This window comes from Bos javanicus, chromosome 24 (assembly GCF_032452875.1).
Source record: "Bos javanicus breed banteng chromosome 24, ARS-OSU_banteng_1.0, whole genome shotgun sequence".
Lineage (NCBI taxonomy): Eukaryota > Metazoa > Chordata > Mammalia > Artiodactyla > Bovidae > Bos > Bos javanicus.
Window position 1 is genome coordinate 56931843 of NC_083891.1, and position 12343 is coordinate 56944185.

At 49.9% G+C, this 12343-nt stretch overlaps 1 protein-coding gene across 1 annotated transcript in view; it reads right to left on the reverse strand.

Moving 5' to 3' along the window:
• The window catches only part of ATP8B1 (ATPase phospholipid transporting 8B1), a 109200-nt gene extending 97215 nt beyond the window's left edge, over positions 1 to 11985 (reverse strand). Inside the window, exon 1 of the mRNA XM_061400305.1 lies at positions 11690 to 11985. The gene's annotated coding sequence lies outside the window, so the exon portion shown is untranslated. The remainder of the gene's footprint in view (positions 1 to 11689) is intronic.
• Between the last annotated feature and the right edge of the window lie 358 nt (positions 11986 to 12343).

Sequence of the window (12343 nt, forward strand, 5' to 3'; positions counted from 1 at the left end):
CATTTCCAAGAGCATGCTTCAGTGATGTGCAGTACATGCCCATTGTACAACCATCACCGCCACCCACCTTGGGAACGTTCTCATCCTCCCCAACCGAAACTCTGTCCTCTTAAACAGTAATTCCCATGCCCCCTCCCTCCACCTCTGGTAACCCCTGTTCTCCTTTCTGCCTCTATGGATTTGACTATTCTGTGTACCTCACAGAAGTGGAATCATACAGTAGTTCTCCTTTTGTGTCTGACTTATTTCATTCAGCATAATTCTTCAAGGTTCATTCATGTTGTGGCGTGTGTCAGAATTTCCTCCTGTTTCAAGACTGAACAGTATTCCATCATATGGATGATCACTGTGTATTTATCCATCCATCCTTCCATGACCATTTGGGTTCCTCCGGGGCCATCTTAAAGTCAGCCCTCATTATTCTTAGTCATGTCTTATTTTCCTGTAAGTGCTTATCACAGATCCTAATATCAGTGCATCTCATATCTCTTTGGTTCAATACTGACTCCTACTAACCCTCCTCCAGCAACCCTGTGAGCACCGCAGGGGAAGGTCCCTGTTTTGTTCATCCTGGCATCAGCCACCAGCACCTGCCACGTGGTCTGGAATGTAGTCAGCGTTTAATAAGTAAATGTGGACTTTTTAAAATGAAAGAAAAATGATAAGGCCGCTCAAAAGCCACCAGTTTGTAGAGTCAGCCACAAATTCCATGTACTTTGTAGTTAGCTATGAAAGAACAAATTAATGCACACACACACATATACACACACATACACCTTCACAGAGAAATATTTAGCTCTCTGGGCACAAACAATTCCTTTTCGAACAATGTTAATCGATCTATTTGTGACTAACACACATTTCCATTCCCTGTGACCCTTTCAAGAATGCGTCACATGCAAAAGTAACTTGTGTACTCAGCAATTAAGGACTTAAACACGGCTAAATGCTACAACATGGATGATTACGCTAAACAAAACACCACAGAAACATCGTGCTAAGTGAAATAAGGCAGCTCACAAAAGAACATATGTTGTGTGCTTCCATTTAGAGAAAAGGTCCAGATTGGCAAATACACAGGTTCAGAAAGCAGAGGTTGCCAGGAGCTAACGGGAGCAAGATTACGAGTGACAGCTAAAGGGGACCAGACTCCTTTTTTGAGGTTATAAAAAGCTTCCAGAATAGACTGCGATGGGACTTCCCTGGTGGTCTAGTGGCTAACATTCTGTGCTCCCAACGCAGGGGGCCCAGGTTTGATCCCTGGTCAAGGAACTAGAGCCCAACACCACGACGAAGAGTCTGCAAGCTGCGATGAAGATCAAAGATCCTGAATGCCACACCTAAGACCAGTGGGGCCAAAAAAGTATTCAGATATTAAAAAAAAAGACCGTAGTGATGGTGGTGCAACTCTGTAAATAGACTAAAACCACAGAACTGTACACTGTGAAAGGGTGGATTGTACAGTGCAGGAATTATATCTCAATAAAACTGTTTGAAAAAAGATAACCCACGTGTGTGGAGATAGGGGTGGCCAGCCTGTGTTTGTGGGCGAGAAGCAGCTTCCCCACTAGACAATGCGTGGTAAGGTTGGGAGCGGTGGGAGCAGGGATCAGGGCCTTACCAGCAATTTCACCTGTTTCCTCTTGCAGGAGAGGTCTCCATACCCTACGCCCCCCATGGAATACAGACCATCTTCCTTCCCAGGTGGAGCTAGGGGTAAAAACTCTGCTCAATCCCTGGATCAGGAAGATCCCCTGGAGGAGGGCATGGCAACCCACTCCAGTATTCTTGCCTGGAAAATCCCGTGGACAGAGGAGCCTGGTGGGCTACAGTCCACAGGGTCACAGAGTCAGACATAACTGAGCACCTAACACGGTCACTTTCCTTCCAGTACAAGCAAAAGCCTCTGCTTCATGGAAATCATCTTTTCCAGCACCTCCCCTCTCCCCAGCAAAGAAAGGCATGCTCTGACGATAAAGTTCTCTGCTGAAGTTCTGTGAATGAAAATCTTACACAAATGTGTCTTCTGAAGAGCCTTTTTATAACCTATTATGAGTGATCTGAACACAGCCCGTTGAATTTACCGCATTTTGAAAATTCAGATTTCCATCTGCAACCCAGAGTCTGCCAAGAAAGTTATCTTTGACTCCTCTTTCTCTTACATCCCAAGTTCAATCCATCTGGAAATCCTGTTGGCTCTACCTTGAAAAAATATCCACAGCCTTCTTTCTCTCAGACGTCTCACCTTGGTCCCAGACTCCAATATAGTTCACCTGGTTCCGCTTCCTAACTACCCTCCCAGTCTAAGAGCCTTCCCCTGGCATGGTCTCCACACAGCAACCGGAGGGACTAAAACAGAAGTCAGAGGCTAGATCATGACCCTCAGGGGGCAACGTCCTCCACCGACACCCTCATCCAGCTTGCACAAAGTCAGAGCCAAAGTCCTCACACTCATAGGAAGCCCTGCACCAGGGGCGCCATACCCCCTTGCTCTGTCTTCCCGGCCCTGCCCCTCAGCACTCCAGGTTTGAGGAACAGCCAATGACCTGTTTGCCTTCACCACACCAGCCAAGCACCAAGTCATCTGTGCCCGGGACACTCTCCCCACCCCTGCTCTGCCAAGATCTTCCTAATTCACTCTCTCCCTGCTGAGTCTTCACCCAGATGCCACCCTGTCCACTGTCCAACTGCATCCTGCTCCCTTGCCTTCCCCACCACCCCCCGCCCAGATTCTTTTTCCCTTCTCAGCTTCCTCTTCTTCCTCCCCTGTAGCACTGATCTTCACACACACCATGTAATTTACCTGTGCGCTGTGCTTAGTCGCTCAGTAGTGTCCGACTCTTTGCAACCCCTTGGACTGTAGCCCGCCAGGCTCTTCTGTCCATGGGATTCTTCAGGCAAGAATATTGGAATGGGTTGCCATTTCCTCCTCCAGGGGATCTTCCCAACCCAGGGATGGAACCCAGGTCTCCTGCATTGCAGGCAGATTCTTTACCATCTGAGCCACCAGGGAAGCCTGTAATTTACCTATTCACTATCTTTATTATCCACTGTCCTCATCTCGATAGAATGTGAGCTCCTTAAGGGCAGGCTCTTCACCTCCTTGATTAATTGACCGATGCTGAGTGCCTGGCACGAAGGATGTGGTTTGTAAGTAGCTGTTGGCCAGCTGTCTTAGACTTTGTAAGGCTAAGGAGGAGTGTCCATGCTGCGGAATGACTGAGGAGACAGGAAATTCCCTAAGAGAAGCCATTCAAGAAGCTTGCTCAGTCATGTCTGCCTCTGGCAAGCCCATGGACTGTAGCCCGCCAGGCTCCTCTGTCCATGGGATTTCTCAGGCAAGAATACTGGAGTGGGTTGTCATTTCCTTTCCCAGGGGATCTTTCCAACCCAGGGATCCAAACCCTTGTCTCCTGCATTGGCAGGCGGGTTCTTTACCACTGAGCCACCTGCTAGAACTCAAGAAATGAGACCAGTAGTGACTAAGAGCACAGGGCCTGAGCAAACTTTCTTCAGCTTTTTTTTTTTCAAGTGTTGCTCTGAATGATCTCAAGGATCCAGGTCACACTGGATGCTACTTATGTGACCTTTGAGAATTTTCACCATATTTCTCTATGCAAGAGGGGAAGGCTAAGACTGATTTTAAAAAAATATTCTAAATCTCAACCGAGTTGAACTAGATAAAGTAGCAAAGCTCCGACAGATTAATATCCTTTCTGTGGTTGGGACTGGCACAGGATAGGAAGATGGAATGATATCCAGGGATAGTGACATTGGAGTCAGTGGGAAATGTGTGTATGTTTTACTTAAAAAAAAAAAAAAGTCTTGCTTTTAAAATATGCAAATCCTTATCTAGGCTAATTTTCAAGACACCCTATGAGCAAAAGGTCACGTAAGAGTCTATTGTTCCAATTAAGATGTTTTTAGCCTAACAGACATCTAATCATGATCGAAAGGGTTCTGGTTTTGATCCTGCTCCATGAATAAGCACATTAGTACACAGATGCAACATCTGACAATTCTGCTACCCTGTGACTGATCTCTTGCCTTGAAACCTATTTTGAAAACCATGGGTTCTACCCTAAGGTAGAAAACAATCTGATTTTTAAGTATCCCATTTTCAAACATTACATATAAGTTTTTCTCTCATTCTCACGCTCCCTCTATCCACCAAAAAAAAAAAATTTTTTTTTTCTTTAATTCAAGTCAATTCTGGAGGAAAGTTACGGATTTTCACCTCTACTAGGAAATAGCCTCCCTGGAGGGCAGCTGTGGCCTGCAGAAATCTTCAGATGGTGGAGCCAGGCCTTCTGAGCTTTTAAGCCCACCCTGGTATAGAGCACGGTGTCACCCACACCGCAGGTCAGCGGGTGATGAATGACCTGTTTTTGGTACCAGAACAACACTGGGAGGAGAGGAGGTGTGCCAGCTGTGTGAGAGCAGCCTCAGGTGCAAAGGAGAAACGTGGCTGCTGCCACGTGTCTTCCATGCCACCAGCCTCCGCGCAGTGTCCCACATCCTCATCTCCAAGATGCTTTGGAGGAAAATGTGATTCTAACCCTGGTCATCTTAGCCAGGTTCTATGTTCTATGAATGACAAATCTCACAAAACTGAATCACATCGCAGCAGCTCCCAGGAAGAAACAGATGTTCACATGCCCATGTTCACAACAGCCAAAGGCCCTTCATCAGACAACTGGATAAACCAAATGTGGTATACACACACCGGGGAATATCATTCAGCCTTGAAAAGGAAGCGAAAGGCAATTCTGACTCATGCTGCAACGTGGACGAACCTTTAGGACATTGTGCTGAGTGGAATCAGCGTCATAAAAGGACTCGTGCTGTGTGATGTAGCTGAGGGACCTTAGAACAGCCAACTTCATGGAGACCATGCAGGCCAGAGGTTATTAGGGGATACAGTGAGGGCGAAACGGGGAGTGACTGTTTAATAGGTACAGAGTTTCCAAATGGGATGGTAGAAAACTTCTGGATATGGACAGTGGTGAGAGCCACAAGATATTGTGAATATGCTTAATGCCACTGAATTCACACTTTAAAATGGCTGAAATGACAAATTTTATAAATATTTTACAGTGATTGAAACAAAACTCCCATGAAATGAACTACTGCTCTGGGATGACATCATGAGGAACCTCCTCTCCTCCCAGTGTTGTTCTGGTACCAAAAACAGAGGGTAGATTTTCACTTCATTCTCACCGTCTCAGCAGCTGATGACCCCACACACACTTAATTTCACTGTTTTATCAAGAGTTCTGAAGGCTTATAGAGCATCTGCTAGTGCCTGGCTTAGGGGCCCACACGTATGATTTCCACCATGGTGGCTGGGCTGATCTGTTCCAGGGTGAAATACACACACCCCGACCCACCCCCCCACATGAGTGTGTGTTTCAACCACCCACGTTCAAGGGTTATCTGTTTCCTTAGAGAGAATATTAAATGTTTCTTCTGGATCCACAGATCATATACCAATCTCAGAGAGTGGTCTCAGTAGTTCACTGCGTCACAAGAAGATAGGGTAAAGGTTTGTACATGAATCACAGCACACCATGGGCTTCCCTGGTGGCTCAGATGGTAAAGAGTCTGCCTGCAATGCAGGAGACCAGGGTTCGATCCCTGGGTCAGGAAGATCCCCTGGGGGAGGGCATGGCAACCCACTCCAGTATACTGGCCTGGAGAATTCCACGGACAGAGGAGCCTGGTGGGCTACAGTCCATGGGGTCACAAAGAGTTGGACACAACTGAGCGACTGACAGTTTCATATCACACCATAAAATAAGTAACGCACCCACCACAGGAGCCTCCCCAAACGGCAGGAACGGGCGGTCAGAGGCTGTGAGCCAATCATGCTCAGCGCCCGAGTCGTTCCGATGAGGATATTCCAACTGGGCCCCATCTGAGTAAAGGTTAGAAAACTGGTTTCCAATGCTTCCTTGCTCTAAATCAAACAAACTTCAACTCTGGTGAACAAAAGCTACTCAGCAGAGAGACAAAGCCATAAATGACAGTCCTGTAAATAAGGGCCATAGCTGCTAGCCAAAGGTCAGGCTACACATACTCGATGAGAAGCACCAGGCTTCTCAGTCACACTAGGGAAGGTGACCCTGGAGCAAGGGTGACCTCTGACACCCGGGGCCCCCAAACCCAGGAGTCCTCTCCCCAGACTGACAGCCAGCTTCCTACTGCTGATCCGCCAGAGCCTCCAGGCCCAGCTCTCCCTTATAAAGTATAAGACTTGAAGACTAATAATGAACACAGAGCTTCAGAGCTGGGAGAGGCCCAGGCCACCCTCCATGGTCTAAGGCAACCACCTCCCCATGTACAGAGGGGCAAAGTCCAGAGCAGGAAGAGAGAAAACATCCACTCTACTGTCTTACTGCTGCTGCTGCTGCTGTTAAGTCACTTCAGTTGTGTCCGACTCTGTGCGACCCTAGAGACGGCAGCCCACCAGGCTCCGCTGTCCCTGGGATTCTCCAAGCAAGAACACTGGAGTGGGTTGCCTTTTCTTTCTCCAATGCATGAAAGTGAAAGTGAAGTCGCTCAGTCGTGTCTGACTCTTAGCGACCCCATGGACTGCAGCCTACCAGGCTCCTCCATCCATGGGGTTTTCCAGGCAAGAGTACTGGAGTGGGTTGCCATTGCCTTACCAAAGAGGAAAAGACAAAAACAGAAGTCAGGCCCTCCAGGAACTTCGAAGGCTTCCACATCGCCAGTCCAGTGCTGGGAGAGTATGCTCAAGCCATTTTTTAAATGAATGGATGGGATGGATGGGTAGGTGGTGGATAGATAGGTAAATGGGATTGTACCAGTGGTCTCTGTCATTAGTGATGCTCACCAGGGGCCACAACTCAGAAACCAACAGAAAGCACTGATCCTTTAAAAAGAACCCAAGTTTGGAACAGAGAAGAGTTTTCGTTTTTTGTTTAAGCAAGAATACAGGGCTTTCTCCATAATTCAGCACTTAGGACTTGACCTTCCAATGCAGGGGGTGCAGGTTCAATCCCCAGATAGGAAACTAAAGTCTCACATGTCATGGGGTGTGACCAAAAAATTTAAATAAAGAATAAGAGTACAGAGGTGAGGGAGATGAAAGCAGTCAGGAAGTGGGGGCGAAGGAGAGGAGCTGTGTCCCAAGGGCCGCCCCTCAACTCTGCAGGAGGAGGGCGCACCCAGGTGGGGGCGGCCATCCCTCGAGGCTGTGACTGGGAACGCATACCCCTAGGTCACCGTGCCCCCTGGTCCTTAGACACCTGGACTCTGGAACCCAAGCCCTGGGTCTAGAAGTTCAGAACCGCACCCCGGCTCTAGAGGACTTTTTCTTGCCACTGCCTGGTGCAAATACACACCTATGTTTGCCTAGTGAATACTAACATACGGAGTGATGCCCATTTCCTGATCTGTCTAGGAGAAAGGCAAAGGTGGCCTGAGCCATGAGTATTTACTGATCTGACTGGTATCAACAGCACACCAGGCTTCCCTGGTGGCTCAGACAGTAAAGAATTCACCTGCAATGCGGGAGACCTGGGGTTGGTCCCTGAGTTGGGAAGATCCCTGGAAGAGGGCATGGCAACCCACTCCAGTATTCTTGGCTGGAGAATCCCATGGATAGAGGAGCCTGGTGGGGCTACAGGCCGTGGGGTCACAAAGAGTCGGACATGACTGAGTGACTAGGCAGCCATCAACAGCACAACGGTAGTAACACTGACTACGCTTGACTGAGGTCTGTGCTAAGCCCTTTTAAATCCCCTCAGTTGGAACTCATCACGTGACACTCTGAGGTAGTACTATTCCGCTTCCATCTTACAGATGAGTACACTGAAGCTAGAGCAATCAAGGTAACAACTGGCCGTGGGTTATACAACTCGGGAGCCGTGAGGCCAGGACCCCAAGCCAGACCACAGTACCCCAGCACACGTGCACCAGTCCTTAACTGCTGCCTCTGGGCTCAATGTCCACGGGACCATCTAACAAACATAGTTCCCACTGTGCGTGGTTTTGGTGACAATTTAAAGTGCAATTATCCATGGGGTTGCAAAAGAGTCAGATACGACTAAACAAATTTTTAACAATTAGGAAAAGTATTAACGTGTTCCTTAACGATCAGATGAGAAAAAAAAAATCCTTCGTTTTCTAATAAAGATGAGATACAAGACTGTTTTATATATATATATATATATACTATTAATTATGTGTGTGTGTGTGTGTGTGCTTTCTAGACTCTTCTTCCATAATGCCAGCTCTTCAGCAATATGGGACCTCTGAAGGTCTCATACTGGATATGATTTTTAGCTGGGCACAAGGATGGGGATTTGGGAGGACCTATCTTCTTTTCATGTTATAAAAACTCTTCTGGTAGCAAATTAATTTTCACTGTTGCTGTTCAGTCACTAAGTGGTGTCCGACTCTTTTGTGACCCCGTGGACTGTAGCCTGCCAGGCTCCTCTGTCCACAGGATTTCCCGGGCAAGAACTGATGTTCAGTCGCTCAGCTGTGTTCGAGTCTTTGCGACCCCATGGGCTGCAGCACGCCAGGCTGGAGTGGGAAATCTTCTCCAGGGGATTTTCCTGACCCAGGGATCGAACCTTGGCAGGTAGATTCTTTACTGCTGAGCCACCAGGGGCTTAAAACTCCTCTGGTAGCAAATTAATTTTTACTTATCTTAGTAGGTAACAAAACAACACCTACAGGCATGAATACAATTAATCTAATTGAACAATGCCAACAAACAGGCCTGAAAACTCACAAGACACCTAAAGATACCACCTATACACACACAAAAAAACTTTCCAGGAGACTAACCTAGAGGGAGGTCTAGAAGTAAACTCTAAAATTAACTGCCTGAGAAACTTTAAAGGCACCTCTTTAGAGACACAAAACATGAACAGACCCCATAACACTTGTTCTGGTATCTAAAAAGCAAGTTCCTCTGCATTCATAAGCGAACAGGCTTTTTTTTTTTTTTTAACACAATGATTGAAACTAAAGAGCAAAGGTAACTAGGAGATTACAATCTCAGGTGAGCTGTAAGAATCACCTGGAGTCCATGAGTCTACTGAACACCAACACTGGATTCAAGCTTCAGTAAGGCAATAAAATACAAAAAACACACTAAATACCTGGGCATCATACTATTTTTTTAAAAAATCCATTTAATAAAGAAAACTAAGAAAAGAACAAACACCTACTATGTATAAGCAAGGTTTACTTGTTTTCTTATTTAATCTTCCGCAAGCCAGGGAGGTTGAAAAACATTTTTTTCAGAAAATTCAGGAATTCATCTAAAGTGACACAATTTCAAAAATAAAGATAAGAATAAACTGTAAAGATTAAATACAATTTAAAGTAAAAGAATTGAAATCTGTGGGAATCTAAATCCCTATGTTTTCCACAACTCCTTGCTCCAGGAAAAAGGGGAAGAGGAGGGAGGTAAGAAGGGAGAAAAGGAAGGAGGCAATGAGGGAGAAGCCAGGGATGGGAAGAAACATTCCACAGCTGGATGTGGCTGGAGCTGTTAGTGCCAAGACCGGAGAGACACCGGGCAAAACAACCAGTCCTGAACTTGCGTTATGCCTGCAGACTACTTACACCTGCAACTTTTTACTAAACTGTCTTAAAGCCTCAATTATTACAAAAATAAAAAGACCCCTCCGAGCTCTATCCCTAACGACTATCACTAACAATAGCATTATTGTTTAGTGGCTCATGTCCTGTCTGACTCTCTTGTGACCCCATGGACTGCAGCCCATCACGCTCCTCTATCCGTGGGATTTCCCAGGCAAGAATACTGGAATGGGTTGCCATTTCCCTTTCCAGGGGATCTTCCCACCCACCAGGAATCAAATCTCCCTCATTGTAGGGGGATTCTTCACCACTGAACCACAGTAAGTGCACACTGATATGCATTTTCCTTAAAAAAAAAAAAACAAAAAACAGAAGGAAAACTCGAAAGTGGCCAAGGCTGCTTTCACACATGGTGTTCCTGTTCACTAGTACTAAGCTGTCTGAGTCTTGTTTGGCGCCCTATAACAGACCAAAGAATCCCTAAAAATTATCCAAGTGATCACTAGAAAATGGCAAGTGAACATAGGTTAAGATTTCTTTCCTAAAATTAGAACAAGGAAGCCTCCACTAACTAATGAATATTATCAAGAGGATTTAGAGGAGTAATTGCAGTCAGGCAGACGTCTCCCCCAGAAGTAATAAGCATCAGCTAATAACCATTCATCAACTTTTGCACAGTACATGCATTTATAACAGGTTTTAATAAAGCCTTCAACAATAGGCCCGGAATTAATGAATGGTATTTTAAGGTCTAACATAAAAGTACTCCCCAGACATGAAAATTAGAACTTCTCCTTCCTACTTTGCGCTGTTTTCTCTCTTTATCTGCCTCGTGTTTACCATCACTGGAGACTCGATCACACACCCTTTTAAGCTCGTTTCTAAACGCGGTTAACCCTCCTCTAACCTGCGGCGCGCCGGGTGGTCTTTCAGTGCGTCGCCTGCGTTGTCTCATTTCATTCTCGAGGAACGGAAGCAAGAGACTTGCAGGCACTGCGACCAGGAAGACGGGGGAAATCTTTTATTAGGCCCACAGGGCGGGCAGTTTCCGGGAGGGGAAACTGGCGGCGTCCGGAGCTACCCAAGAAGGACTTGGAGAGCGGCGGGCCGAGGGATCCGGGTGGGGTTGAGCCGGGCTCGCTCAGCGGAAATGGAGCTCAGGTTCCCCTTCTCCGAACCTGTCAACCCGCCTCCTGCGTTCGGCATCCCCCGGGCACCTCGTGCTCCCCCACAGCTGTCACCGATCAGTGTCCCAAGCCTCCTCACCCCACTCCGGCGGGGCCCAGGCGCGCACACTCCCTCGGAGAAGCTGAGGGGACAATGACAACTCTTCCCCAACGTGGGGAGGGGTGGGCAAGAGGGGCGGGTAAAACTCTCGCCCTTCTCTGCAACAGCCCTTCCCCGCAAGTGGCACTCCGCAGTCAGACAGCGAGGTGACAGCGCCGGGCACCAAGCTGGAGAGGGAAGGAGCTGGGCTGTTGGAGGTGCCATGGGAGCTGGTGGATAAGCCCCTACAGTCCCCGGCAGAAAACAGGATCCCTCCTCCCCATCACTTCCCAAACAGCATTAAGGCTCTCGGAAGCCGTCTGGAGGGCGCCGGTCCCGCAGTAGGCGCGGTGGCGGCGAGCTCACTCCCCATCTTTCCTCGAAGGCGCGGCCGGTATGTTCAGCCCTGGAGGTCTTTGCCGGATGCGTGGGCATCGGCTCCCAACGAGGCCCCCAGCAGAACCCTGTCAACGGGGGCTACCCGAGGGGAAGCCAGCGGCGCCCCTCAAGGAGCCACAAGCCCAGCCAGGTTGGATCTTCGGCGCTTAAGCCGGGACCTGAGCGCAGCAAACGAGCGCAGAACCCGAACGCCTGGCGCACCCGGTGAAGAGCCCAGGGCCGCCCCCGCGGTGCAGCCTACCCCGCCAGCTGTGTCTTCCCATCCCCGAGGCCGCGAAGGCTCCCGGCACCTCCACCCAGATCCCATCCGTGTGGGCTCCGGAGCCCGCGGGCGCAGACAGCTGCTGCCCCCGCCTCCCGGTTCCCCGGGACTCGTCGCCCCGCGGGACGGCAGGGGACCTGTGGGGCACATCGAGGGTCCGGCCGCCGCGCCCCTCCTCACCTGGCGCTCGCTGGGCCCCGGCTGGGGCATCCGCCGGGTGTGCGCCTCCCCGCGCGCTCGGTGCGCACCTGCCCGCCGCCGCCCGCCGGCCCCAGCGCTGGCCGCCGCGCTAGCGCTTCATGGCGCACGGGGCTGGCCGGGGCCCCGGGAAGCGTGTCCAGTTGGCGGCGGCTCCTCTGGCTCTCGCAGCTCTCCAATGGCTCCCCGCCTTCCCCCGCCCCGCGTCCGCGCCCCCTTCCTCTGCGGCCGCCCTTTTCCCTCCGCTCGGCTGGACCGGCCAAACTGGTTTCTCCGCTCCGGGGTGGTGCCTCTGGTCTCCTTTTAGCAGCCTCAGCTGGTTCGGGGGCGGGCCCGGCCGTCGGCCCTCCCTCGGTCCCTCCCTGGGGCGGAGAGGAGCCGGACGCCGAGCCCCGAGACCGGCCGACGCGGCCCGGCTTCAGTCCCCCGCCCTGCGCGCTCCGGCGGCAGGTGGGCACCCTGGCCGCGGTCCGAGCGCGTCCCCCGCCTCGTCGGGGCCTCTCTCGCCTCCCCGGACGCCCCCGCCTCCCTGGGGACGCGCTTGCCACCCCGCCCCGTCCGCCCCGCGTCACTTTCCCGCTGCCCTCGACTAGCCCGGCCGCCGCCTGGGGTCGGTGACCGCGCCAGCCTGGAAAG